Here is a 26,405-nt window from a genome sequence, read left to right as displayed (position 1 = left end):
TGTACCTAAAAAAGAAAAAAACAGCTGAGGCAAGATCTCACATTCCATGTCTTCCCCCAATCAGGGACCTACATTTCATTTTTGGGAAATTCTTACTATGTGCTAATTACAAATATTCATAAGATTCCCCTAGACTTTGTCAGAACTGTCAAGATATAATTCTATGGGGTTTTGAATTGACAGAGCATATGTTATAGGACAATTATAGAATCTATTCCGTTTGGACTGTATTTTTAATAGTCATGATAACATGCTAGCATGTGAGTCGATCTTGCACAGTGAATGATGGAGCAGTGTCTGTCATCTACTTGGTCAGCTGTAGATGGCTCACCTGGGGAGATGTGAAAAGAGAGAGCTCCAGTGGCGCAATCGGTTAGCGCGCGGTACTTATACAGCAGTACTTGCACTGAGCCATGCCGAAGTTGTGAGTTCGAGCCTCACCTGGAGCAGCCGTGTTGTTTTTCATAAACCATTTCACAAAAAGTAAAGTTTAAACTCAGAGTATGGACGGCCCTTGCTAGAGAGTCTTTACTTCTTATAGGATCTACGTGTCCTACTCCTCTGGGTGCCAAATATCACATATCCTCCGCGATGCTCAGTTTAAACATTCCATGATGTGCCATCTTGCATTTCATGCAAACACCACATCAGTGCATTTAAAAATACATTTGTAGAATAATAAATATGATGAAAACAGTGTTCTCACATGATAACCATAAACTGAAGAGCTGCAAAAAATGCTGTATCAGCTACTTACAATAAAAGGTGACTCGAAAAAACTAGCAAAAGAAGAGCATCATCATATTAAAGGTTCTATTCACCATCTTGAGTTGCACCATAGCAGCTTATGGTGCTTTTCTGCTCAGAGTGTGCCTCCAATCCCACATTCATTTTTAATTTCTTTGCAGTTTAAAAAACAACAATTACTGCTCGAAGTTCACTTTTCAAAACCATTCAACCTATTAAATGTATTTCTCTAACCTATGAATGTGGTCCATGTTCACTTTTCCTCATCTTCATCTCGATACTCCTTTCCCAGAAACCAGGTTCACTTCTTCATTCATCCCACCCATCCAAAGTCACCAAATCTTTGAAGCAAGTCTGCCTATTCTCCCTTTCTCTCTATGTACAAGATACCTTGTATCATTTGAATGGACAGCAGGAGAGAAGGATATTTATGGTGAGTGGGGGTGGGGTTTTGAGGAGTAACCTCATTTGCCTAAGAGCCGGGGTATCTGGGAAAAAAAGTATTTTATGGGGGAAGACTTTCACATCTCCTTGGTGAAATTTGTAGGGCCTTATAACATCCTTTCTGTGGATGCAGATTCAGTCGGAACAGAGGTCCTAGTCCTCGCTCTGCCTTTCAAAGGAACTGTAAATATGCATGGCTTATTTGGCTTTGCCCGGCAGGGCTTGCCCGCCAGGGTGAGAATGGCGTTTGTCAGGCGTTCGTCAGGCGATCGGAAGGGGTGAGGCAATAATTTATAATTCAATGATCTTCATGATATTTTCTTGATAATATGAAAGCAGGAAAGGGAAGCTTGGCAATAAGCAATCCTAAAGCAAGGTGTGACTCCAGGGAAGAATGACTTGAAAACAACATACAGAAAGACTCATGTAAAAAGGCCCTGATGAGGCTTGAACTCATGACCCCTGGTTTACAAGACCAGTGCTCTGCCACTGAGCTACAAGGCCAGTCTGCACGCAGAATGTAAATTGCAACATGTATTCTTACTGAGGTATGAATATATCTATGATTTTGAGACTCTGTATGGAAACGTAGTTGCATATGAATGTCCACGTGCGCGCACACATTGAAGACCATGCTTAAGGCACTTTTTTTGGAAGTATGAAAAACTACATTTTCATATGAGAAAATAAGAGTTTTCGCATTCAAGACCATACCGATAGCTCTAGTTAGTATGTCTGCAATCAGTGACATATAGAGAACCCACTTATTAGAAGTGATCTGTCTCTGTGGGGCAGACATATGTTAACAGTCATTCATTTGAGCCGGCCTAAACTTTAGGAGTAAGAGCTGCTTTCTTATCAATCTATTTATCCAAACTGGTTAATAAGCCAGGAGTGAGTGAAAGGCAATCCTCTGGAAACTCCATGAAAGATCTAATTTCTATTACGCACAAAATACTTCACTTTATTTGACATATTTGTTAAAATGGAACAGTCAGATGATCCCATCTAGCGGATCCTGGCTCTGTCTTGAAAGAGAGTGTAATTATACTTCAAGAAATGCTGGCCATCAAAAGAGACTCTGATGGCTTTCCGACAAAGGTGGGATTCGAACCCACGCGTGCAGAGCACAATGGATTAGCAGTCCATCGCCTTAACCACTCGGCCACCTCGTCTGCCCTACAGCCCCATCTGAAACCTTGCTTCACAAAAGGTACTGAAGTGTCAATATACTGTACCTAAAAAAGAAAAAAACAGCTGAGGCAAGATCTCACATTCCACGTCTTCCCCCAATCAGGGACCTACATTTCATTTTTGGGAAATTCTTACTATGTGCTAATTACAAATATTCATAAGATTCCCCTAGACTTTGTCAGAACTGTCAAGATATAATTCTATGGGGTTTTGAATTGACAGAGCATATGTTATAGGACAATTATAGAATCTATTCCGTTTGGACTGTATTTTTAATAGTCATGATAACATGCTAGCATGTGAGTCGATCTTGCACAGTGAATGATGGAGCAGTGTCTGTCATCTACTTGGTCAGCTGTAGATGGCTCACCTGGGGAGATGTGAAAAGAGAGAGCTCCAGTGGTGCAATCGGTTAGCGCCCGGTACTTATACAGCAGTACTTGCACTGAGCCATGCCGAGGTTGTGAGTTCAAGCCTCACCTGGAGCAGCCGTGTTGTTTTTCATAAACCATTTCACAAAAAGTAAAGTTTAAACTCAGAGTATGGACGGCCCTTGCTAGAGAGTCTTTACTTCTTATAGGATCTACGTGTCCTACTCCTCTGGGTGCCAAATATCACATATCCTCCGCGATGCTCAGTTTAAACATTCCATGATGTGCCATCTTGCATTTCATGCAAACACCACATCAGTGCATTTAAAAATACATTTGTAGAATAATAAATATGATGAAAACAGTGTTCTCACATGATAACCATAAACTGAAGAGCTGCAAAAAATGCTGTATCAGCTACTTACAATAAAAGGTGACTCGAAAAAACTAGCAAAAGAAGAGCATCATCATATTAAAGGTTCTATTCACCATCTTGAGTTGCACCATAGCAGCTTATGGTGCTTTTCTGCTCAGAGTGTGCCTCCAATCCCACATTCATTTTTAATTTCTTTGCAGTTTAAAAAACAACAATTACTGCTCGAAGTTCACTTTTCAAAACCATTCAACCTATTAAATGTATTTCTCTAACCTATGAATGTGGTCCATGTTCACTTTTCCTCATCTTCATCTCGATACTCCTTTCCCAGAAACCAGGTTCACTTCTTCATTCATCCCACCCATCCAAAGTCACCAAATCTTTGAAGCAAGTCTGCCTATTCTCCCTTTCTCTCTATGTACAAGATACCTTGTATCATTTGAATGGACAGCAGGAGAGAAGGATATTTATGGTGAGTGGGGGTGGGGTTTTGAGGAGTAACCTCATTTGCCTAAGAGCCGGGGTATCTGGGAAAAAAAGTATTTTATGGAGGAAGACTTTCACATCTCCTTGGTGAAATTTGTAGGGCCTTATAACATCCTTTCTGTGGATGCAGATTCAGTCGGAACAGAGGTCCTAGTCCTCGCTCTGCCTTTCAAAGGAACTGTAAATATGCATGGCTTATTTGGCTTTGCCCGGCAGGGCTTGCCCGGCAGGGTGAGAATGGCGTTCGTCAGGCGATCGGAAGGGGTGAGGCAATAATTTATAATTCAATGATCTTCATGATATTTTCTTGATAATATGAAAGCAGGAAAGGGAAGCTTGGCAATAAGCAATCCTAAAGCAAGGTGTGACTCCAGGGAAGAATGACTTGAAAACAACATACAGAAAGACTCATGTAAAAAGGCCCTGATGAGGCTTGAACTCATGACCCCTGGTTTACAAGACCAGTGCTCTGCCACTGAGCTACAAGGCCAGTCGGCACACAGGATGTAAATTGCAACATGTATTCTTACTGAGGTATGAATATATCTATGATTTTGAGACTCTGTATGGAAACGTAGTTGCATATGAATGTCCACGTGCGCGCACACATTGAAGACCATGCTTAAGGCACTTTTTTTGGAAGTATGAAAAACTACATTTTCATATGAGAAAATAAGAGTTTTCGCATTCAAGACCATACCGATAGCTCTAGTTAGTATGTCTGCAATCAGTGACATATAGAGAACCCACTTATTAGAAGTGATCTGTCTCTGTGGGGCAGACATATGTTAACAGTCATTCATTTGAGACGGCCTAAACTTTAGGAGTAAGAGCTGCTTTCTTATCAATCTATTTATCCAAACTGGTTAATAAGCCAGGAGTGAGTGAAAGGCAATCTTCTGGAAACTCCATGAAATATCTAATTTCTATTACGCACAAAATACTTCACTTTATTTGACATATTTGTTAAAATGGAACAGTCAGATGATCCCATCTAGCGGATCCTGGCTCTGTCTTGAAAGAGAGTGTAATTATACTACAAGAAATGCTGGCCATCAAAAGAGCCTCTGATGGCTTTCCGACGAAGGTGGGATTCGAACCCACGCGTGCAGAGCACAATGGATTAGCAGTCCATCGCCTTAACCACTCGGCCACCTCGTCTGCCCTACAGCCCCATCTGAAACCTTGCTTCACAAAAGGTACTGAAGTGTCAATATACTGTACCTAAAAAAGAAAAAAACAGCTGAGGCAAGATCTCACATTCCACGTCTTCCCCCAATCAGGGACCTACATTTCATTTTTGGGAAATTCTTACTATGTGCTAATTACAAATATTCATAAGATTCCCCTAGACTTTGTCAGAACTGTCAAGATATAATTCTATGGGGTTTTGAATTGACAGAGCATATGTTATAGGACAATTATAGAATCTATTCCGTTTGGACTGTATTTTTAATAGTCATGATAACATGCTAGCATGTGAGTCGATCTTGCACAGTGAATGATGGAGCAGTGTCTGTCATCTACTTGGTCAGCTGTAGATGGCTCACCTGGGGAAATGTGAAAAGAGAGAGCTCCAGTGGCGCAATCGATTAGCGCGCGGTACTTATACAGCAGTACTTGCACTGAGCCATGCTGAGGTTGTGAGTTCGAGCCTCACCTGGAGCAGCCGTGTTGTTTTTCATAAACCATTTCACAAAAAGTAAAGTTTAAACTCAGAGTATGGACGGCCCTTGCTAGAGAGTCTTTACTTCTTATAGGATCTACGTGACCTACTCCTCTGGGTGCCAAATATCACATATCCTCCGCGATGCTCAGTTTAAACATTCCATGATGTGCCATCTTGCATTTCATGCAAACACCACATCAGTGCATTTAAAAATACATTTGTAGAATAATAAATATGATGAAAACAGTGTTCTCACATGATAACCATAAACTGAAGAGCTGCAAAAAATGCTGTATCAGCTACTTACAATAAAAGGTGACTCGAAAAAACTAGCAAAAGAAGAGCATCATCATATTAAAGGTTCTATTCACCATCTTGAGTTGCACCATAGCAGCTTATGGTGCTTTTCTGCTCAGAGTGTGCCTCCAATCCCACATTCATTTTTAATTTCTTTGCAGTTTAAAAAACAACAATTACTGCTCGAAGTTCACTTTTCAAAACCATTCAACCTATTAAATGTATTTCTCTAACCTATGAATGTGGTCCATGTTCACTTTTCCTCATCTTCATCTCGATACTCCTTTCCCAGAAACCAGGTTCACTTCTTCATTCATCCCACCCATCCAAAGTCACCAAATCTTTGAAGCAAGTCTGCCTATTCTCCCTTTCTCTCTATGTACAAGATACCTTGTATCATTTGAATGGACAGCAGGAGAGAAGGATATTTATGGTGAGTGGGGGTGGGGTTTTGAGGAGTAACCTCATTTGCCTAAGAGCCGGGGTATCTGGGAAAAAAAGTATTTTATGGGGGAAGACTTTCACATCTCCTTGGTGAAATTTGTAGGGCCTTATAACATCCTTTCTGTGGATGCAGATTCAGTCGGAACAGAGGTCCTAGTCCTCGCTCTGCCTTTCAAAGGAACTGTAAATATGCATGGCTTATTTGGCTTTGCCCGGCAGGGCTTGCCCGCCAGGGTGAGAATGGCGTTTGTCAGGCGTTCGTCAGGCGATCGGAAGGGGTGAGGCAATAATTTATAATTCAATGATCTTCATGATATTTTCTTGATAATATGAAAGCAGGAAAGGGAAGCTTGGCAATAAGCAATCCTAAAGCAAGGTGTGACTCCAGGGAAGAATGACTTGAAAACAACATACAGAAAGACTCATGTAAAAAGGCCCTGATGAGGCTTGAACTCATGACCCCTGGTTTACAAGACCAGTGCTCTGCCACTGAGCTACAAGGCCAGTCTGCACGCAGAATGTAAATTGCAACATGTATTCTTACTGAGGTATGAATATATCTATGATTTTGAGACTCTGTATGGAAACGTAGTTGCATATGAATGTCCACGTGCGCGCACACATTGAAGACCATGCTTAAGGCACTTTTTTTGGAAGTATGAAAAACTACATTTTCATATGAGAAAATAAGAGTTTTCGCATTCAAGACCATACCGATAGCTCTAGTTAGTATGTCTGCAATCAGTGACATATAGAGAACCCACTTATTAGAAGTGATCTGTCTCTGTGGGGCAGACATATGTTAACAGTCATTCATTTGAGACGGCCTAAACTTTAGGAGTAAGAGCTGCTTTCTTATCAATCTATTTATCCAAACTGGTTAATAAGCCAGGAGTGAGTGAAAGGCAATCCTCTGGAAACCCCATGAAAGATCTAATTTCTATTACGCACAAAATACTTCACTTTATTTGACATATTTGTTAAAATGGAACAGTCAGATGATCCCATCTAGCGGATCCTGGCTTTGTCTTGAAAGAGAGTGTAATTATACTTCAAGAAATGCTGGCCATCAAAAGAGACTCTGATGGCTTTCCGACGAAGGTGGGATTCGAACCCACGCGTGCAGAGCACAATGGATTAGCAGTCCATCGCCTTAACCACTCGGCCACCTCGTCTGCCCTACAGCCCCATCTGAAACCTTGCTTCACAAAAGGTACTGAAGTGTCAATATACTGTACCTAAAAAAGAAAAAAACAGCTGAGGCAAGATCTCACATTCCACGTCTTCCCCCAATCAGGGACCTACATTTCATTTTTGGGAAATTCTTACTATGTGCTAATTACAAATATTCATAAGATTCCCCTAGACTTTGTCAGAACTGTCAAGATATAATTCTATGGGGTTTTGAATTGACAGAGCATATGTTATAGGACAATTAGAGAATCTATTCCGTTTGGACTGTATTTTTAATAGTCATGATAACATGCTAGCATGTGAGTCGATCTTGCACAGTGAATGATGGAGCAGTGTCTGTCATCTACTTGGTCAGCTGTAGATGGCTCACCTGGGGAGATGTGAAAAGAGAGAGCTCCAGTGGCGCAATTGGTTAGCGCACGGTACTTATACAGCAGTACTTGCACTGAGCCATGCCGAGGTTGTGAGTTCAAGCCTCACCTGGAGCAGCCGTGTTGTTTTTCATAAACCATTTCACAAAAAGTAAAGTTTAAACTCAGAGTATGGACGGCCCTTGCTAGAGAGTCTTTACTTCTTATAGGATCTACGTGTCCTACTCCTCTGGGTGCCAAATATCACATATCCTCCGCGATGCTCAGTTTAAACATTCCATGATGTGCCATCTTGCATTTCATGCAAACACCACATCAGTGCATTTAAAAATACATTTGTAGAATAATAAATATGATGAAAACAGTGTTCTCACATGATAACCATAAACTGAAGAGCTGCAAAAAATGCTGTATCAGCTACTTACAATAAAAGGTGACTCGAAAAAACTAGCAAAAGAAGAGCATCATCATATTAAAGGTTCTATTCACCATCTTGAGTTGCACCATAGCAGCTTATGGTGCTTTTCTGCTCAGAGTGTGCCTCCAATCCCACATTCATTTTTAATTTCTTTGCAGTTTAAAAAACAACAATTACTGCTCGAAGTTCACTTTTCAAAACCATTCAACCTATTAAATGTATTTCTCTAACCTATGAATGTGGTCCATGTTCACTTTTCCTCATCTTCATCTCGATACTCCTTTCCCAGAAACCAGGTTCACTTCTTCATTCATCCCACCCATCCAAAGTCACCAAATCTTTGAAGCAAGTCTGCCTATTCTCCCTTTCTCTCTATGTACAAGATACCTTGTATCATTTGAATGGACAGCAGGAGAGAAAAATATTTATGGTGAGTGGGGGTGGGGTTTTGAGGAGTAACCTCATTTGCCTAAGAGCCGGTGTATCTGGGAAAAAAAGTATTTTATGGGGGAAGACTTTCACATCTCCTTGGTGAAATTTGTAGGGCCTTATAACATCCTTTCTGTGGATGCAGATTCAGTCGGAACAGAGGTCCTAGTCCTCGCTCTGCCTTTCAAAGGAACTGTAAATATGCATGGCTTATTTGGCTTTGCCCGGCAGGGCTTGCCCGGCAGGGTGAGAATGGCGTTCGTCAGGCGATCGGAAGGGGTGAGGCAATAATTTATAATTCAATGATCTTCATGATATTTTCTTGATAATATGAAAGCAGGAAAGGGAAGCTTGGCAATAAGCAATCCTAAAGCAAGGTGTGACTCCAGGGAAGAATGACTTGAAAACAACATACAGAAAGACTCATGTAAAAAGGCCCTGATGAGGCTTGAACTCATGACCCCTGGTTTACAAGACCAGTGCTCTGCCACTGAGCTACAAGGCCAGTCTGCACGCAGGATGTAAATTGCAACATGTATTCTTACTGAGGTATGAATATATCTATGATTTTGAGACTCTGTATGGAAACGTAGTTGCATATGAATGTCCACGTGCGCGCACACATTGAAGACCATGCTTAAGGCACTTTTTTTGGAAGTATGAAAAACTACATTTTCATATGAGAAAATAAGAGTTTTCGCATTCAAGACCATACCGATAGCTCTAGTTAGTATGTCTGCAATCAGTGACATATAGAGAACCCACTTATTAGAAGTGATCTGTCTCTGTGGGGCAGACATATGTTAACAGTCATTCATTTGAGACGGCCTAAACTTTAGGAGTAAGAGCTGCTTTCTTATCAATCTATTTATCCAAACTGGTTAATAAGCCAGGAGTGAGTGAAAGGCAATCCTCTGGAAACTCCATGAAAGATCTAATTTCTATTACGCACAAAATACTTCACTTTATTTGACATATTTGTTAAAATGGAACAGTCAGATGATCCCATCTAGCGGATCCTGGCTCTGTCTTGAAAGAGAGTGTAATTATACTACAAGAAATGCTGGCCATCAAAAGAGACTCTGATGGCTTTCCGACGAAGGTGGGATTCGAACCCACGCGTGCAGAGCACAATGGATTAGCAGTCCATCGCCTTAACCACTCGGCCACCTCGTCTGCCCTACAGCCCCATCTGAAACCTTGCTTCACAAAAGGTACTGAAGTGTCAATATACTGTACCTAAAAAAGAAAAAAACAGCTGAGGCAAGATCTCACATTCCACGTCTTCCCCCAATCAGGGACCTACATTTCATTTTTGGGAAATTCTTACTATGTGCTAATTACAAATATTCATAAGATTCCCCTAGACTTTGTCAGAACTGTCAAGATATAATTCTATGGGGTTTTGAATAGACAGAGCATATGTTATAGGACAATTATAGAATCTATTCCGTTTGGACTGTATTTTTAATAGTCATGATAACATGCTAGCATGTGAGTCGATCTTGCACAGTGAATGATGGAGCAGTGTCTGTCATCTACTTGGTCAGCTGTAGATGGCTCACCTGGGGAGATGTGAAAAGAGAGAGCTCCAGTGGCGCAATCGGTTAGCGCGCGGTACTTATACAGCAGTACTTGCACTGAGCCATGCCGAGGTTGTGAGTTCGAGCCTCACCTGGAGCAGCCGTGTTGTTTTTCATAAACCATTTCACAAAAAGTAAAGTTTAAACTCAGAGTATGGACGGCCCTTGCTAGAGAGTCTTTACTTCTTATAGGATCTACGTGTCCTACTCCTCTGGGTGCCAAATATCACATATCCTCCGCGATGCTCAGTTTAAACATTCCATGATGTGCCATCTTGCATTTCATGCAAACACCACATCAGTGCATTTAAAAATACATTTGTAGAATAATAAATATGATGAAAACAGTGTTCTCACATGATAACCATAAACTGAAGAGCTGCAAAAAATGCTGTATCAGCTACTTACAATAAAAGGTGACTCGAAAAAACTAGCAAAAGAAGAGCATCATCATATTAAAGGTTCTATTCACCATCTTGAGTTGCACCATAGCAGCTTATGGTGCTTTTCTGCTCAGAGTGTGCCTCCAATCCCACATTCATTTTTAATTTCTTTGCAGTTTAAAACACAACAATTACTGCTCGAAGTTCACTTTTCAAAACCATTCAACCTATTAAATGTATTTCTCTAACCTATGAATGTGGTCCATGTTCACTTTTCCTCATCTTCATCTCGATACTCCTTTCCCAGAAACCAGGTTCACTTCTTCATTCAACCCACCCATCCAAAGTCACCAAATCTTTGAAGCAAGTCTGCCTATTCTCCCTTTCTCTCTATGTACAAGATACCTTGTATCATTTGAATGGACAGCAGGAGAGAAGGATATTTATGGTGAGTGGGGGTGGGGTTTTGAGGAGTGACCTCATTTGCCTAAGAGCCGGGGTATCTGGGAAAAAAAGTATTTTATGGGGGAAGACTTTCACATCTCCTTGGTGAAATTTGTAGGGCCTTATAACATCCTTTCTGTGGATGCAGATTCAGTCGGAACAGAGGTCCTAGTCCTCGCTCTGCCTTTCAAAGGAACTGTAAATATGCATGGCTTATTTGGCTTTGCCCGGCAGGGCTTGCCCGGCAGGGTGAGAATGGCGTTTGTCAGGCGTTCGTCAGGCGATCGGAAGTGGTGAGGCAATAATTTATAATTCAATGATCTTCATTATATTTTCTTGATAATATGAAAGCAGGAAAGGGAAGCTTGACAATAAGCAATCCTAAAGCAAGGTGTGACTCCAGGGAAGAATGACTTGAAAACAACATACAGAAAGACTCATGTAAAAAGGCCCTGATGAGGCTTGAACTCATGACCCCTGGTTTACAAGACCAGTGCTCTGCCACTGAGCTACAAGGCCAGTCGGCACACAGGATGTAAATTGCAACATGTATTCTTACTGAGGTATGAATATATCTATGATTTTGAGACTCTGTATGGAAACGTAGTTGCATATGAATGTCCACGTGCGCGCACACATTGAAGACCATGCTTAAGGCACTTTTTTTGGAAGTATGAAAAACTACATTTTCATATGAGAAAATAAGAGTTTTCGCATTCAAGACCATACCGATAGCTCTAGTTAGTATGTCTGCAATCAGTGACATATAGAGAACCCACTTATTAGAAGTGATCTGTCTCTGTGGGGCAGACATATGTTAACAGTCATTCATTTGAGACGGCCTAAACTTTAAGAGTAAGAGCTGCTTTCTTATCAATCTATTTATCCAAACTGGTTAATAAGCCAGGAGTGAGTGAAAGGCAATCCTCTGGAAACTCCATGAAAGATCTAATTTCTATTACGCACAAAATACTTCACTTTATTTGACATATTTGTTAAAATGGAACAGTCAGATGATCCCATCTAGCGGATCCTGGCTCTGTCTTGAAAGAGAGTGTAATTATACTACAAGAAATGCTGGCCATCAAAAGAGACTCTGATGGCTTTCCGACGAAGGTGGGATTCGAACCCACGCGTGCAGAGCACAATGGATTAGCAGTCCATCGCCTTAACCACTCGGCCACCTCGTCTGCCCTACAGCCCCATCTGAAACCTTGCTTCACAAAAGGTACTGAAGTGTCAATATACTGTACCTAAAAAAGAAAAAAACAGCTGAGGCAAGATCTCACATTCCACGTCTTCCCCCAATCAGGGACCTACATTTCATTTTTGGGAAATTCTTACTATGTGCTAATTACAAATATTCATAAGATTCCCCTAGACTTTGTCAGAACTGTCAAGATATAATTCTATGGGGTTTTGAATTGACAGAGCATATGTTATAGGACAATTATAGAATCTATTCCGTTTGGACTGTATTTTTAATAGTCATGATAACATGCTAGCATGTGAGTCGATTTTGCACAGTGAATGATGGAGCAGTGTCTGTCATCTACTTGGTCAGCTGTAGATGGCTCACCTGGGGAGATGTGAAAAGAGAGAGCTCCAGTGGCGCAATCGGTTAGCGCGCGGTACTTATACAGCAGTACTTGCACTGAGCCATGCTGAGGTTGTGAGTTCGAGCCTCACCTGGAGCAGCCGTGTTGTTTTTCATAAACCATTTCACAAAAAGTAAAGTTTAAACTCAGAGTATGGACGGCCCTTGCTAGAGAGTCTTTACTTCTTATAGGATCTACGTGTCCTACTCCTCTGGGTGCCAAATATCACATATCCTCCGCGATGCTCAGTTTAAACATTCCATGATGTGCCATCTTGCATTTCATGCAAACACCACATCAGTGCATTTAAAAATACATTTGTAGAATAATAAATATGATGAAAACAGTGTTCTCACATGATAACCATAAACTGAAGAGCTGCAAAAAATGCTGTATCAGCTACTTACAATAAAAGGTGACTCGAAAAAACTAGCAAAAGAAGAGCATCATCATATTAAAGGTTCTATTCACCATCTTGAGTTGCACCATAGCAGCTTATGGTGCTTTTCTGCTCAGAGTGTGCCTCCAATCCCACATTCATTTTTAATTTCTTTGCAGTTTAAAAAACAACAATTACTGCTCGAAGTTCACTTTTCAAAACCATTCAACCTATTAAATGTATTTCTCTAACCTATGAATGTGGTCCATGTTCACTTTTCCTCATCTTCATCTCGATACTCCTTTCCCAGAAACCAGGTTCACTTCTTCATTCATCCCACCCATCCAAAGTCACCAAATCTTTGAAGCAAGTCTGCCTATTCTCCCTTTCTCTCTATGTACAAGATACCTTGTATCATTTGAATGGACAGCAGGAGAGAAGGATATTTATGGTGAGTGGGGGTGGGGTTTTGAGGAGTAACCTCATTTGCCTAAGAGCCGGGGTATCTGGGAAAAAAAGTATTTTATGGGGGAAGACTTTCACATCTCCTTGGTGAAATTTGTAGGGCCTTATAACATCCTTTCTGTGGATGCAGATTCAGTCGGAACAGAGGTCCTAGTCCTCGCTCTGCCTTTCAAAGGAACTGTAAATATGCATGGCTTATTTGGCTTTGCCCGGCAGGGCTTGCCCGCCAGGGTGAGAATGGCGTTTGTCAGGCGTTCGTCAGGCGATCGGAAGGGGTGAGGCAATAATTTATAATTCAATGATCTTCATGATATTTTCTTGATAATATGAAAGCAGGAAAGGGAAGCTTGGCAATAAGCAATCCTAAAGCAAGGTGTGACTCCAGGGAAGAATGACTTGAAAACAACATACAGAAAGACTCATGTAAAAAGGCCCTGATGAGGCTTGAACTCATGACCCCTGGTTTACAAGACCAGTGCTCTGCCACTGAGCTACAAGGCCAGTCTGTACGCAGGATGTAAATTGCAACATGTATTCTTACTGAGGTATGAATATATCTATGATTTTGAGACTCTGTATGGAAACGTAGTTGCATATGAATGTCCACGTGCGCGCACACATTGAAGACCATGCTTAAGGCACTTTTTTTGGAAGTATGAAAAACTACATTTTCATATGAGAAAATAAGAGTTTTCGCATTCAAGACCATACCGATAGCTCTAGTTAGTATGTCTGCAATCAGTGACATATAGAGAACCCACTTATTAGAAGTGATCTGTCTCTGTGGGGCAGACATATGTTAACAGTCATTCATTTGAGACGGCCTAAACTTTAGGAGTAAGAGCTGCTTTCTTATCAATCTATTTATCCGAACTGGTTAATAAGCCAGGAGTGAGTGAAAGGCAATCCTCTGGAAACTCCATGAAAGATCTAATTTCTATTACGCACAAAATACTTCACTTTATTTGACATATTTGTTAAAATGGAACAGTCAGATGATCCCATCTAGCGGATCCTGGCTCTGTCTTGAAAGAGAGTGTAATTATACTACAAGAAATGCTGGCCATCAAAAGAGACTCTGATGGCTTTCCGACGAAGGTGGGATTCGAACCCACGCGTGCAGAGCACAATGGATTAGCAGTCCATCGCCTTAACCACTCGGCCACCTCGTCTGCCCTACAGCCCCATCTGAAACCTTGCTTCACAAAAGGTACTGAAGTGTCAATATACTGTACCTAAAAAAGAAAAAAACAGCTGAGGCAAGATCTCACATTCCACGTCTTCCCCCAATCAGGGACCTACATTTCATTTTTGGGAAATTCTTACTATGTGCTAATTACAAATATTCATAAGATTCCCCTAGACTTTGTCAGAACTGTCAAGATATAATTCTATGGGGTTTTGAATTGACAGAGCATATGTTATAGGACAATTATAGAATCTATTCCGTTTGGACTGTATTTTTAATAGTCATGATAACATGCTAGCATGTGAGTCGATCTTGCACAGTGAATGATGGAGCAGTGTCTGTCATCTACTTGGTCAGCTGTAGATGGCTCACCTGGGGAGATGTGAAAAGAGAGAGCTCCAGTGGCGCAATCGGTTAGCGCGCGGTACTTATACAGCAGTACTTGCACTGAGCCATGCCGAGGTTGTGAGTTCAAGCCTCACCTGGAGCAGCCGTGTTGTTTTTCATAAACCATTTCACAAAAAGTAAAGTTTAAACTCAGAGTATGGACGGCCCTTGCTAGAGAGTCTTTACTTCTTATAGGATCTACGTGTCCTACTCCTCTGGGTGCCAAATATCACATATCCTCCGCGATGCTCAGTTTAAACATTCCATGATGTGCCATCTTGCATTTCATGCAAACACCACATCAGTGCATTTAAAAATACATTTGTAGAATAATAAATATGATGAAAACAGTGTTCTCACATGATAACCATAAACTGAAGAGCTGCAAAAAATGCTGTATCAGCTACTTACAATAAAAGGTGACTCGAAAAAACTAGCAAAAGAAGAGCATCATCATATTAAAGGTTCTATTCACCATCTTGAGTTGCACCATAGCAGCTTATGGTGCTTTTCTGCTCAGAGTGTGCCTCCAATCCCACATTCATTTTTAATTTCTTTGCAGTTTAAAACACAACAATTACTGCTCGAAGTTCACTTTTCAAAACCATTCAACCTATTAAATGTATTTCTCTAACCTATGAATGTGGTCCATGTTCACTTTTCCTCATCTTCATCTCGATACTCCTTTCCCAGAAACCAGGTTCACTTCTTCATTCAACCCACCCATCCAAAGTCACCAAATCTTTGAAGCAAGTCTGCCTATTCTCCCTTTCTCTCTATGTACAAGATACCTTGTATCATTTGAATGGACAGCAGGAGAGAAGGATATTTATGGTGAGTGGGGGTGGGGTTTTGAGGAGTAACCTCATTTGCCTAAGAGCCGGGGTATCTGGGAAAAAAAGTATTTTATGGGGGAAGACTTTCACATCTCCTTGGTGAAATTTGTAGGGCCTTATAACATCCTTTCTGTGGATGCAGATTCAGTCGGAACAGAGGTCCTAGTCCTCGCTCTGCCTTTCAAAGGAACTGTAAATATGCATGGCTTATTTGGCTTTGCCCGGCAGGGCTTGCCCGCCAGGGTGAGAATGGCGTTTGTCAGGCGTTCGTCAGGCGATCGGAAGGGGTGAGGCAATAATTTATAATTCAATGATCTTCATGATATTTTCTTGATAATATGAAAGCAGGAAAGGGAAGCTTGGCAATAAGCAATCCTAAAGCAAGGTGTGACTCCAGGGAAGAATGACTTGAAAACAACATACAGAAAGACTCATGTAAAAAGGCCCTGATGAGGCTTGAACTCATGACCCCTGGTTTACAAGACCAGTGCTCTGCCACTGAGCTACAAGGCCAGTCTGCACGCAGGATGTAAATTGCAACATGTATTCTTACTGAGGTATGAATAGATCTATGATTTTGAGACTCTGTATGGAAACGTAGTTGCATATGAATGTCCACGTGCGCGCACACATTGAAGACCATGCTTAAGGCACTTTTTTTGGAAGTATGAAAAACTACATTTTCATATGAGAAAATAAGAGTTTTCGCATTCAAGACCATACCGATAGCTCTAGTTAGTATGTCTGCAATCAGTGACATATAGAGAACCCACTTATTAGAAGTGATCTGTCTCTGTGGGGCAGACATATGTTAACAGTCATTCATTTGAGACGGCCTAAACTTTAGGAGTAAGAGCTGCTTTCTTATCAATCTATTTATCCAAACTGGTTAATAAGCCAGGAGTGAGTGAAAGGCAATCCTCTGGAAACTCCATGAAAGATCTAATTTCTATTACGCACAAAATACTTCACTTTATTTGACATATTTGTTAAAATGGAACAGTCAGATGATCCCATCTAGCGGATCCTGGCTCTGTCTTGAAAGAGAGTGTAATTATACTACAAGAAATGCTGGCCATCAAAAGAGACTCTGATGGCTTTCCGACGAAGGTGGGATTCGAACCCACGCGTGCAGAGCACAATGGATTAGCAGTCCATCGCCTTAACCACTCGGCCACCTCGTCTGCCCCACAGCCCCATCTGAAACCTTGCTTAACAAAAGGTACTGAAGTGTCAATATACTGTACCTAAAAAAGAAAAAAACAGCTGAGGCAAGATCTCACATTCCACGTCTTCCCCCATCAGGGACCTACATTTCATTTTTGGGAAATTCTTACTATGTGCTAATTACAAATATTCATAAGATTCCCCTAGACTTTGTCAGAACTGTCAAGATATAATTCTATGGGGTTTTGAATAGACAGAGCATATGTTATAGGACAATTATAGAATCTATTCCGTTTGGACTGTATTTTTAATAGTCATGATAACATGCTAGCATGTGAGTCGATCTTGCACAGTGAATGATGGAGCAGTGTCTGTCATCTACTTGGTCAGCTGTAGATGGCTCACCTGGGGAGATGTGAAAAGAGAGAGCTCCAGTGGCGCAATCGGTTAGCGCGCGGTACTTATACAGCAGTACTTGCACTGAGCCATGCTGAGGTTGTGAGTTCGAGCCTCACCTGGAGCAGCCGTGTTGTTTTTCATAAACCATTTCACAAAAAGTAAAGTTTAAACTCAGAGTATGGACGGCCCTTGCTAGAGAGTCTTTACTTCTTATAGGATCTACGTGTCCTACTCCTCTGGGTGCCAAATATCACATATCCTCCGCGATGCTCAGTTTAAACATTCCATGATGTGCCATCTTGCATTTCATGCAAACACCACATCAGTGCATTTAAAAATACATTTGTAGAATAATAAATATGATGAAAACAGTGTTCTCACATGATAACCATAAACTGAAGAGCTGCAAAAAATGCTGTATCAGCTACTTACAATAAAAGGTTACTCGAAAAAACTAGCAAAAGAAGAGCATCATCATATTAAAGGTTCTATTCACCATCTTGAGTTGCACCATAGCAGCTTATGGTGCTTTTCTGCTCAGAGTGTGCCTCCAATCCCACATTCATTTTTAATTTCTTTGCAGTTTAAAAAACAACAATTACTGCTCGAAGTTCACTTTTCAAAACCATTCAACCTATTAAATGTATTTCTCTAACCTATGAATGTGGTCCATGTTCACTTTTCCTCATCTTCATCTCGATACTCCTTTCCCAGAAACCAGGTTCACTTCTTCATTCAACCCACCCATCCAAAGTCACCAAATCTTTGAAGCAAGTCTGCCTATTCTCCCTTTCTCTCTATGTACAAGATACCTTGTATCATTTGAATGGACAGCAGGAGAGAAGGATATTTATGGTGAGTGGGGGTGGGGTTTTGAGGAGTAACCTCATTTGCCTAAGAGCCGGGGTATCTGGGAAAAAAAGTATTTTATGGGGGAAGACTTTCACATCTCCTTGGTGAAATTTGTAGGGCCTTATAACATCCTTTCTGTGGATGCAGATTCAGTCGGAACAGAGGTCCTAGTCCTTGCTCTGCCTTTCAAAGGAACTGTAAATATGCATGGCTTATTTGGCTTTGCCCGGCAGGGCTTGCCCGGCAGGGTGAGAATGGCGTTTGTCAGGCGTTCGTCAGGCGATCGGAAGGGGTGAGGCAATAATTTATAATTCAATGATCTTCATTATATTTTCTTGATAATATGAAAGCAGGAAAGGGAAGCTTGACAATAAGCAATCCTAAAGCAAGGTGTGACTCCAGGGAAGAATGACTTGAAAACAACATACAGAAAGACTCATGTAAAAAGGCCCTGATGAGGCTTGAACTCATGACCCCTGGTTTACAAGACCAGTGCTCTGCCACTGAGCTACAAGGCCAGTCGGCACACAGGATGTAAATTGCAACATGTATTCTTACTGAGGTATGAATAGATCTATGATTTTGAGACTCTGTATGGAAACGTAGTTGCATATGAATGTCCACGTGCGCGCACACATTGAAGACCATGCTTAAGGCACTTTTTTTGGAAGTATGAAAAACTACATTTTCATATGAGAAAATAAGAGTTTTCGCATTCAAGACCATACCGATAGCTCTAGTTAGTATGTCTGCAATCAGTGACATATAGAGAACCCACTTATTAGAAGTGATCTGTCTCTGTGGGGCAGACATATGTTAACAGTCATTCATTTGAGACGGCCTAAACTTTAGGAGTAAGAGCTGCTTTCTTATCAATCTATTTATCCAAACTGGTTAATAAGCCAGGAGTGAGTGAAAGGCAATCCTCTGGAAACTCCATGAAAGATCTAATTTCTATTACGCACAAAATACTTCACTTTATTTGACATATTTGTTAAAATGGAACAGTCAGATGATCCCATCTAGCGGATCCTGGCTCTGTCTTGAAAGAGAGTGTAATTATACTACAAGAAATGCTGGCCATCAAAAGAGACTCTGATGGCTTTCCGACGAAGGTAGGATTCGAACCCACGCGTGCAGAGCACAATGGATTAGCAGTCCATCGCCTTAACCACTCGGTCACCTCGTCTGCCCTACAGCCCCATCTGAACCCTTGCTTCACAAAAGGTACTGAAGTGTCAATATACTGTACCTAAAAAAGAAAAAAACAGCTGAGGCAAGATCTCACATTCCATGTCTTCCCCCAATCAGGGACCTACATTTCATTTTTGGGAAATTCTTACTATGTGCTAATTACAAATATTCATAAGATTCCCCTAGACTTTGTCAGAACTGTCAAGATATAATTCTATGGGGTTTTGAATTGACAGAGCATATGTTATAGGACAATTATAGAATCTATTCCGTTTGGACTGTATTTTTAATAGTCATGATAACATGCTAGCATGTGAGTCGATCTTGCACAGTGAATGATGGAGCAGTGTCTGTCATCTACTTGGTCAGCTGTAGATGGCTCACCTGGGGAGATGTGAAAAGAGAGAGCTCCAGTGGCGCAATCGGTTAGCGCGCGGTACTTATACAGCAGTACTTGCACTGAGCCATGCCGAAGTTGTGAGTTCGAGCCTCACCTGGAGCAGCCGTGTTGTTTTTCATAAACCATTTCACAAAAAGTAAAGTTTAAACTCAGAGTATGGACGGCCCTTGCTAGAGAGTCTTTACTTCTTATAGGATCTACGTGTCCTACTCCTCTGGGTGCCAAATATCACATATCCTCCGCGATGCTCAGTTTAAACATTCCATGATGTGCCATCTTGCATTTCATGCAAACACCACATCAGTGCATTTAAAAATACATTTGTAGAATAATAAATATGATGAAAACAGTGTTCTCACATGATAACCATAAACTGAAGAGCTGCAAAAAATGCTGTATCAGCTACTTACAATAAAAGGTGACTCGAAAAAACTAGCAAAAGAAGAGCATCATCATATTAAAGGTTCTATTCACCATCTTGAGTTGCACCATAGCAGCTTATGGTGCTTTTCTGCTCAGAGTGTGCCTCCAATCCCACATTCATTTTTAATTTCTTTGCAGTTTAAAAAACAACAATTACTGCTCGAAGTTCACTTTTCAAAACCATTCAACCTATTAAATGTATTTCTCTAACCTATGAATGTGGTCCATGTTCACTTTTCCTCATCTTCATCTCGATACTCCTTTCCCAGAAACCAGGTTCACTTCTTCATTCATCCCACCCATCCAAAGTCACCAAATCTTTGAAGCAAGTCTGCCTATTCTCCCTTTCTCTCTATGTACAAGATACCTTGTATCATTTGAATGGACAGCAGGAGAGAAGGATATTTATGGTGAGTGGGGGTGGGGTTTTGAGGAGTAACCTCATTTGCCTAAGAGCCGGGGTATCTGGGAAAAAAAGTATTTTATGGGGGAAGACTTTCACATCTCCTTGGTGAAATTTGTAGGGCCTTATAACATCCTTTCTGTGGATGCAGATTCAGTCGGAACAGAGGTCCTAGTCCTCGCTCTGCCTTTCAAAGGAACTGTAAATATGCATGGCTTATTTGGCTTTGCCCGGCAGGGCTTGCCCGCCAGGGTGAGAATGGCGTTTGTCAGGCGTTCGTCAGGCGATCGGAAGGGGTGAGGCAATAATTTATAATTCAATGATCTTCATGATATTTTCTTGATAATATGAAAGCAGGAAAGGGAAGCTTGGCAATAAGCAATCCTAAAGCAAGGTGTGACTCCAGGGAAGAATGACTTGAAAACAACATACAGAAAGACTCATGTAAAAAGGCCCTGATGAGGCTTGAACTCATGACCCCTGGTTTACAAGACCAGTGCTCTGCCACTGAGCTACAAGGCCAGTCTGCACGCAGAATGTAAATTGCAACATGTATTCTTACTGAGGTATGAATATATCTATGATTTTGAGACTCTGTATGGAAACGTAGTTGCATATGAATGTCCACGTGCGCGCACACATTGAAGACCATGCTTAAGGCACTTTTTTTGGAAGTATGAAAAACTATATTTTCATATGAGAAAATAAGAGTTTTCGCATTCAAGACCATACCGATAGCTCTAGTTAGTATGTCTGCAATCAGTGACATATAGAGAACCCACTTATTAGAAGTGATCTGTCTCTGTGGGGCAGACATATGTTAACAGTCATTCATTTGAGACGGCCTAAACTTTAGGAGTAAGAGCTGCTTTCTTATCAATCTATTTATCCAAACTGGTTAATAAGCCAGGAGTGAGTGAAAGGCAATCCTCTGGAAACTCCATGAAAGATCTAATTTCTATTACGCACAAAATACTTCACTTTATTTGACATATTTGTTAAAATGGAACAGTCAGATGATCCCATCTAGCGGATCCTGGCTCTGTCTTGAAAGAGAGTGTAATTATACTTCAAGAAATGCTGGCCATCAAAAGAGACTCTGATGGCTTTCCGACAAAGGTGGGATTCGAACCCACGCGTGCAGAGCACAATGGATTAGCAGTCCATCGCCTTAACCACTCGGCCACCTCGTCTGCCCTACAGCCCCATCTGAAACCTTGCTTCACAAAAGGTACTGAAGTGTCAATATACTGTACCTAAAAAAGAAAAAAACAGCTGAGGCAAGATCTCACATTCCACGTCTTCCCCCAATCAGGGACCTACATTTCATTTTTGGGAAATTCTTACTATGTGCTAATTACAAATATTCATAAGATTCCCCTAGACTTTGTCAGAACTGTCAAGATATAATTCTATGGGGTTTTGAATTGACAGAGCATATGTTATAGGACAATTATAGAATCTATTCCGTTTGGACTGTATTTTTAATAGTCATGATAACATGCTAGCATGTGAGTCGATCTTGCACAGTGAATGATGGAGCAGTGTCTGTCATCTACTTGGTCAGCTGTAGATGGCTCACCTGGGGAGATGTGAAAAGAGAGAGCTCCAGTGGTGCAATCGGTTAGCGCCCGGTACTTATGCAGCAGTACTTGCACTGAGCCATGCCGAGGTTGTGAGTTCAAGCCTCACCTGGAGCAGCCGTGTTGTTTTTCATAAACCATTTCACAAAAAGTAAAGTTTAAACTCAGAGTATGGACGGCACTTGCTAGAGAGTCTTTACTTCTTATAGGATCTACGTGTCCTACTCCTCTGGGTGCCAAATATCACATATCCTCCGCGATGCTCAGTTTAAACATTCCATGATGTGCCATCTTGCATTTCATGCAAACACCACATCAGTGCATTTAAAAATACATTTGTAGAATAATAAATATGATGAAAACAGTGTTCTCACATGATAACCATAAACTGAAGAGCTGCAAAAAATGCTGTATCAGCTACTTACAATAAAAGGTGACTCGAAAAAACTAGCAAAAGAAGAGCATCATCATATTAAAGGTTCTATTCACCATCTTGAGTTGCACCATAGCAGCTTATGGTGCTTTTCTGCTCAGAGTGTGCCTCCAATCCCACATTCATTTTTAATTTCTTTGCAGTTTAAAAAACAACAATTACTGCTCGAAGTTCACTTTTCAAAACCATTCAACCTATTAAATGTATTTCTCTAACCTATGAATGTGGTCCATGTTCACTTTTCCTCATCTTCATCTCGATACTCCTTTCCCAGAAACCAGGTTCACTTCTTCATTCATCCCACCCATCCAAAGTCACCAAATCTTTGAAGCAAGTCTGCCTATTCTCCCTTTCTCTCTATGTACAAGATACCTTGTATCATTTGAATGGACAGCAGGAGAGAAGGATATTTATGGTGAGTGGGGGTGGGGTTTTGAGGAGTAACCTCATTTGCCTAAGAGCCGGGGTATCTGGGAAAAAAAGTATTTTATGGAGGAAGACTTTCACATCTCCTTGGTGAAATTTGTAGGGCCTTATAACATCCTTTCTGTGGATGCAGATTCAGTCGGAACAGAGGTCCTAGTCCTCGCTCTGCCTTTCAAAGGAACTGTAAATATGCATGGCTTATTTGGCTTTGCCCGGCAGGGCTTGCCCGGCAGGGTGAGAATGGCGTTCGTCAGGCGATCGGAAGGGGTGAGGCAATAATTTATAATTCAATGATCTTCATGATATTTTCTTGATAATATGAAAGCAGGAAAGGGAAGCTTGGCAATAAGCAATCCTAAAGCAAGGTGTGACTCCAGGGAAGAATGACTTGAAAACAACATACAGAAAGACTCATGTAAAAAGGCCCTGATGAGGCTTGAACTCATGACCCCTGGTTTACAAGACCAGTGCTCTGCCACTGAGCTACAAGGCCAGTCGGCACACAGGATGTAAATTGCAACATGTATTCTTACTGAGGTATGAATATATCTATGATTTTGAGACTCTGTATGGAAACGTAGTTGCATATGAATGTCCACGTGCGCGCACACATTGAAGACCATGCTTAAGGCACTTTTTTTGGAAGTATGAAAAACTACATTTTCATATGAGAAAATAAGAGTTTTCGCATTCAAGACCATACCGATAGCTCTAGTTAGTATGTCTGCAATCAGTGACATATAGAGAACCCACTTATTAGAAGTGATCTGTCTCTGTGGGGCAGACATATGTTAACAGTCATTCATTTGAGACGGCCTAAACTTTAGGAGTAAGAGCTGCTTTCTTATCAATCTATTTATCCAAACTGGTTAATAAGCCAGGAGTGAGTGAAAGGCAATCCTCTGGAAACTCCATGAAATATCTAATTTCTATTACGCACAAAATACTTCACTTTATTTGACATATTTGTTAAAATGGAACAGTCAGATGATCCCATCTAGCGGATCCTGGCTCTGTCTTGAAAGAGAGTGTAATTATACTACAAGAAATGCTGGCCATCAAAAGAGCCTCTGATGGCTTTCCGACGAAGGTGGGATTCGAACCCACGCGTGCAGAGCACAATGGATTAGCAGTCCATCGCCTTAACCACTCGGCCACCTCGTCTGCCCTACAGCCCCATCTGAAACCTTGCTTCACAAAAGGTACTGAAGTGTCAATATACTGTACCTAAAAAAGAAAAAAACAGCTGAGGCAAGATCTCACATTCCACGTCTTCCCCCAATCAGGGACCTACATTTCATTTTTGGGAAATTCTTACTATGTGCTAATTACAAATATTCATAAGATTCCCCTAGACTTTGTCAGAACTGTCAAGATATAATTCTATGGGGTTTTGAATTGACAGAGCATATGTTATAGGACAATTATAGAATCTATTCCGTTTGGACTGTATTTTTAATAGTCATGATAACATGCTAGCATGTGAGTCGATCTTGCACAGTGAATGATGGAGCAGTGTCTGTCATCTACTTGGTCAGCTGTAGATGGCTCACCTGGGGAAATGTGAAAAGAGAGAGCTCCAGTGGCGCAATCGATTAGCGCGCGGTACTTATACAGCAGTACTTGCACTGAGCCATGCTGAGGTTGTGAGTTCGAGCCTCACCTGGAGCAGCCGTGTTGTTTTTCATAAACCATTTCACAAAAAGTAAAGTTTAAACTCAGAGTATGGACGGCCCTTGCTAGAGAGTCTTTACTTCTTATAGGATCTACGTGACCTACTCCTCTGGGTGCCAAATATCACATATCCTCCGCGATGCTCAGTTTAAACATTCCATGATGTGCCATCTTGCATTTCATGCAAACACCACATCAGTGCATTTAAAAATACATTTGTAGAATAATAAATATGATGAAAACAGTGTTCTCACATGATAACCATAAACTGAAGAGCTGCAAAAAATGCTGTATCAGCTACTTACAATAAAAGGTGACTCGAAAAAACTAGCAAAAGAAGAGCATCATCATATTAAAGGTTCTATTCACCATCTTGAGTTGCACCATAGCAGCTTATGGTGCTTTTCTGCTCAGAGTGTGCCTCCAATCCCACATTCATTTTTAATTTCTTTGCAGTTTAAAAAACAACAATTACTGCTCGAAGTTCACTTTTCAAAACCATTCAACCTATTAAATGTATTTCTCTAACCTATGAATGTGGTCCATGTTCACTTTTCCTCATCTTCATCTCGATACTCCTTTCCCAGAAACCAGGTTCACTTCTTCATTCATCCCACCCATCCAAAGTCACCAAATCTTTGAAGCAAGTCTGCCTATTCTCCCTTTCTCTCTATGTACAAGATACCTTGTATCATTTGAATGGACAGCAGGAGAGAAGGATATTTATGGTGAGTGGGGGTGGGGTTTTGAGGAGTAACCTCATTTGCCTAAGAGCCGGGGTATCTGGGAAAAAAAGTATTTTATGGAGGAAGACTTTCACATCTCCTTGGTGAAATTTGTAGGGCCTTATAACATCCTTTCTGTGGATGCAGATTCAGTCGGAACAGAGGTCCTAGTCCTCGCTCTGCCTTTCAAAGGAACTGTAAATATGCATGGCTTATTTGGCTTTGCCCGGCAGGGCTTGCCCGCCAGGGTGAGAATGGCGTTTGTCAGGCGTTCGTCAGGCGATCGGAAGGGGTGAGGCAATAATTTATAATTCAATGATCTTCATGATATTTTCTTGATAATATGAAAGCAGGAAAGGGAACCTTGGCAATAAGCAATCCTAAAGCAAGGTGTGACTCCAGGGAAGAATGACTTGAAAACAACATACAGAAAGACTCATGTAAAAAGGCCCTGATGAGGCTTGAACTCATGACCCCTGGTTTACAAGACCAGTGCTCTGCCACTGAGCTACAAGGCCAGTCTGCACGCAGAATGTAAATTGCAACATGTATTCTTACTGAGGTATGAATATATCTATGATTTTGAGACTCTGTATGGAAACGTAGTTGCATATGAATGTCCACGTGCGCGCACACATTGAAGACCATGCTTAAGGCACTTTTTTTGGAAGTATGAAAAACTACATTTTCATATGAGAAAATAAGAGTTTTCGCATTCAAGACCATACCGATAGCTCTAGTTAGTATGTCTGCAATCAGTGACATATAGAGAACCCACTTATTAGAAGTGATCTGTCTCTGTGGGGCAGACATATGTTAACAGTCATTCATTTGAGACGGCCTAAACTTTAGGAGTAAGAGCTGCTTTCTTATCAATCTATTTATCCAAACTGGTTAATAAGCCAGGAGTGAGTGAAAGGCAATCCTCTGGAAACCCCATGAAAGATCTAATTTCTATTACGCACAAAATACTTCACTTTATTTGACATATTTGTTAAAATGGAACAGTCAGATGATCCCAT

The 26,405-nt window shown here is 41.0% G+C and overlaps 27 non-coding genes across 27 annotated transcripts; 7 read left to right on the top strand and 20 right to left on the bottom strand.

Moving 5' to 3' along the window:
- Window positions 1-354: 354 nt before the first annotated feature.
- TRNAI-UAU (transfer RNA isoleucine (anticodon UAU)) lies at window positions 355-449 on the top strand. The gene is made up of 2 exons: window positions 355-392; window positions 414-449. It is a non-coding gene; the product is annotated as a tRNA-Ile (tRNA).
- A 1,174-nt stretch (window positions 450-1,623) lies between these two features.
- TRNAT-UGU (transfer RNA threonine (anticodon UGU)) lies at window positions 1,624-1,695 on the bottom strand. The gene has a single exon. It is a non-coding gene; the product is annotated as a tRNA-Thr (tRNA).
- Window positions 1,696-2,284: 589 nt separating this feature from the next.
- Window positions 2,285-2,366, bottom strand: TRNAS-GCU (transfer RNA serine (anticodon GCU)). The gene has a single exon. It is a non-coding gene; the product is annotated as a tRNA-Ser (tRNA).
- A 1,670-nt stretch (window positions 2,367-4,036) lies between these two features.
- Window positions 4,037-4,108, bottom strand: TRNAT-UGU (transfer RNA threonine (anticodon UGU)). Its single transcript has one exon. It is a non-coding gene; the product is annotated as a tRNA-Thr (tRNA).
- Window positions 4,109-4,697: 589 nt separating this feature from the next.
- On the bottom strand, window positions 4,698-4,779 carry TRNAS-GCU (transfer RNA serine (anticodon GCU)). Its single transcript has one exon. It is a non-coding gene; the product is annotated as a tRNA-Ser (tRNA).
- Window positions 4,780-6,460: 1,681 nt separating this feature from the next.
- TRNAT-UGU (transfer RNA threonine (anticodon UGU)) lies at window positions 6,461-6,532 on the bottom strand. The gene has a single exon. It is a non-coding gene; the product is annotated as a tRNA-Thr (tRNA).
- A 589-nt stretch (window positions 6,533-7,121) lies between these two features.
- TRNAS-GCU (transfer RNA serine (anticodon GCU)) lies at window positions 7,122-7,203 on the bottom strand. Its single transcript has one exon. It is a non-coding gene; the product is annotated as a tRNA-Ser (tRNA).
- A 412-nt stretch (window positions 7,204-7,615) lies between these two features.
- On the top strand, window positions 7,616-7,710 carry TRNAI-UAU (transfer RNA isoleucine (anticodon UAU)). Its single transcript has 2 exons — window positions 7,616-7,653; window positions 7,675-7,710. It is a non-coding gene; the product is annotated as a tRNA-Ile (tRNA).
- Window positions 7,711-8,873: 1,163 nt separating this feature from the next.
- TRNAT-UGU (transfer RNA threonine (anticodon UGU)) lies at window positions 8,874-8,945 on the bottom strand. The gene has a single exon. It is a non-coding gene; the product is annotated as a tRNA-Thr (tRNA).
- A 589-nt stretch (window positions 8,946-9,534) lies between these two features.
- Window positions 9,535-9,616, bottom strand: TRNAS-GCU (transfer RNA serine (anticodon GCU)). Its single transcript has one exon. It is a non-coding gene; the product is annotated as a tRNA-Ser (tRNA).
- A 412-nt stretch (window positions 9,617-10,028) lies between these two features.
- TRNAI-UAU (transfer RNA isoleucine (anticodon UAU)) lies at window positions 10,029-10,123 on the top strand. The gene is made up of 2 exons: window positions 10,029-10,066; window positions 10,088-10,123. It is a non-coding gene; the product is annotated as a tRNA-Ile (tRNA).
- A 1,174-nt stretch (window positions 10,124-11,297) lies between these two features.
- TRNAT-UGU (transfer RNA threonine (anticodon UGU)) lies at window positions 11,298-11,369 on the bottom strand. The gene has a single exon. It is a non-coding gene; the product is annotated as a tRNA-Thr (tRNA).
- Window positions 11,370-11,958: 589 nt separating this feature from the next.
- TRNAS-GCU (transfer RNA serine (anticodon GCU)) lies at window positions 11,959-12,040 on the bottom strand. Its single transcript has one exon. It is a non-coding gene; the product is annotated as a tRNA-Ser (tRNA).
- A 412-nt stretch (window positions 12,041-12,452) lies between these two features.
- TRNAI-UAU (transfer RNA isoleucine (anticodon UAU)) lies at window positions 12,453-12,547 on the top strand. Its single transcript has 2 exons — window positions 12,453-12,490; window positions 12,512-12,547. It is a non-coding gene; the product is annotated as a tRNA-Ile (tRNA).
- Window positions 12,548-13,721: 1,174 nt separating this feature from the next.
- Window positions 13,722-13,793, bottom strand: TRNAT-UGU (transfer RNA threonine (anticodon UGU)). Its single transcript has one exon. It is a non-coding gene; the product is annotated as a tRNA-Thr (tRNA).
- A 589-nt stretch (window positions 13,794-14,382) lies between these two features.
- TRNAS-GCU (transfer RNA serine (anticodon GCU)) lies at window positions 14,383-14,464 on the bottom strand. Its single transcript has one exon. It is a non-coding gene; the product is annotated as a tRNA-Ser (tRNA).
- A 412-nt stretch (window positions 14,465-14,876) lies between these two features.
- Window positions 14,877-14,971, top strand: TRNAI-UAU (transfer RNA isoleucine (anticodon UAU)). Its single transcript has 2 exons — window positions 14,877-14,914; window positions 14,936-14,971. It is a non-coding gene; the product is annotated as a tRNA-Ile (tRNA).
- Window positions 14,972-16,145: 1,174 nt separating this feature from the next.
- Window positions 16,146-16,217, bottom strand: TRNAT-UGU (transfer RNA threonine (anticodon UGU)). Its single transcript has one exon. It is a non-coding gene; the product is annotated as a tRNA-Thr (tRNA).
- Window positions 16,218-16,806: 589 nt separating this feature from the next.
- TRNAS-GCU (transfer RNA serine (anticodon GCU)) lies at window positions 16,807-16,888 on the bottom strand. The gene has a single exon. It is a non-coding gene; the product is annotated as a tRNA-Ser (tRNA).
- Window positions 16,889-17,299: 411 nt separating this feature from the next.
- On the top strand, window positions 17,300-17,394 carry TRNAI-UAU (transfer RNA isoleucine (anticodon UAU)). The gene is made up of 2 exons: window positions 17,300-17,337; window positions 17,359-17,394. It is a non-coding gene; the product is annotated as a tRNA-Ile (tRNA).
- A 1,174-nt stretch (window positions 17,395-18,568) lies between these two features.
- Window positions 18,569-18,640, bottom strand: TRNAT-UGU (transfer RNA threonine (anticodon UGU)). The gene has a single exon. It is a non-coding gene; the product is annotated as a tRNA-Thr (tRNA).
- A 1,083-nt stretch (window positions 18,641-19,723) lies between these two features.
- Window positions 19,724-19,818, top strand: TRNAI-UAU (transfer RNA isoleucine (anticodon UAU)). The gene is made up of 2 exons: window positions 19,724-19,761; window positions 19,783-19,818. It is a non-coding gene; the product is annotated as a tRNA-Ile (tRNA).
- A 1,174-nt stretch (window positions 19,819-20,992) lies between these two features.
- TRNAT-UGU (transfer RNA threonine (anticodon UGU)) lies at window positions 20,993-21,064 on the bottom strand. The gene has a single exon. It is a non-coding gene; the product is annotated as a tRNA-Thr (tRNA).
- Window positions 21,065-21,653: 589 nt separating this feature from the next.
- TRNAS-GCU (transfer RNA serine (anticodon GCU)) lies at window positions 21,654-21,735 on the bottom strand. Its single transcript has one exon. It is a non-coding gene; the product is annotated as a tRNA-Ser (tRNA).
- A 1,670-nt stretch (window positions 21,736-23,405) lies between these two features.
- On the bottom strand, window positions 23,406-23,477 carry TRNAT-UGU (transfer RNA threonine (anticodon UGU)). The gene has a single exon. It is a non-coding gene; the product is annotated as a tRNA-Thr (tRNA).
- A 589-nt stretch (window positions 23,478-24,066) lies between these two features.
- On the bottom strand, window positions 24,067-24,148 carry TRNAS-GCU (transfer RNA serine (anticodon GCU)). The gene has a single exon. It is a non-coding gene; the product is annotated as a tRNA-Ser (tRNA).
- Window positions 24,149-25,829: 1,681 nt separating this feature from the next.
- Window positions 25,830-25,901, bottom strand: TRNAT-UGU (transfer RNA threonine (anticodon UGU)). The gene has a single exon. It is a non-coding gene; the product is annotated as a tRNA-Thr (tRNA).
- Window positions 25,902-26,405: the final 504 nt, after the last annotated feature.

The sequence above is a fragment of the Triturus cristatus genome, chromosome 12 (assembly GCF_964204655.1).
Source record: "Triturus cristatus chromosome 12, aTriCri1.1, whole genome shotgun sequence".
NCBI classification, from domain to species: Eukaryota; Metazoa; Chordata; class Amphibia; order Caudata; family Salamandridae; genus Triturus; species Triturus cristatus.
The sequence above is the reverse complement of the archived record's forward strand: the minus strand, read 5'-3'. Positions and strand labels throughout refer to the sequence as shown.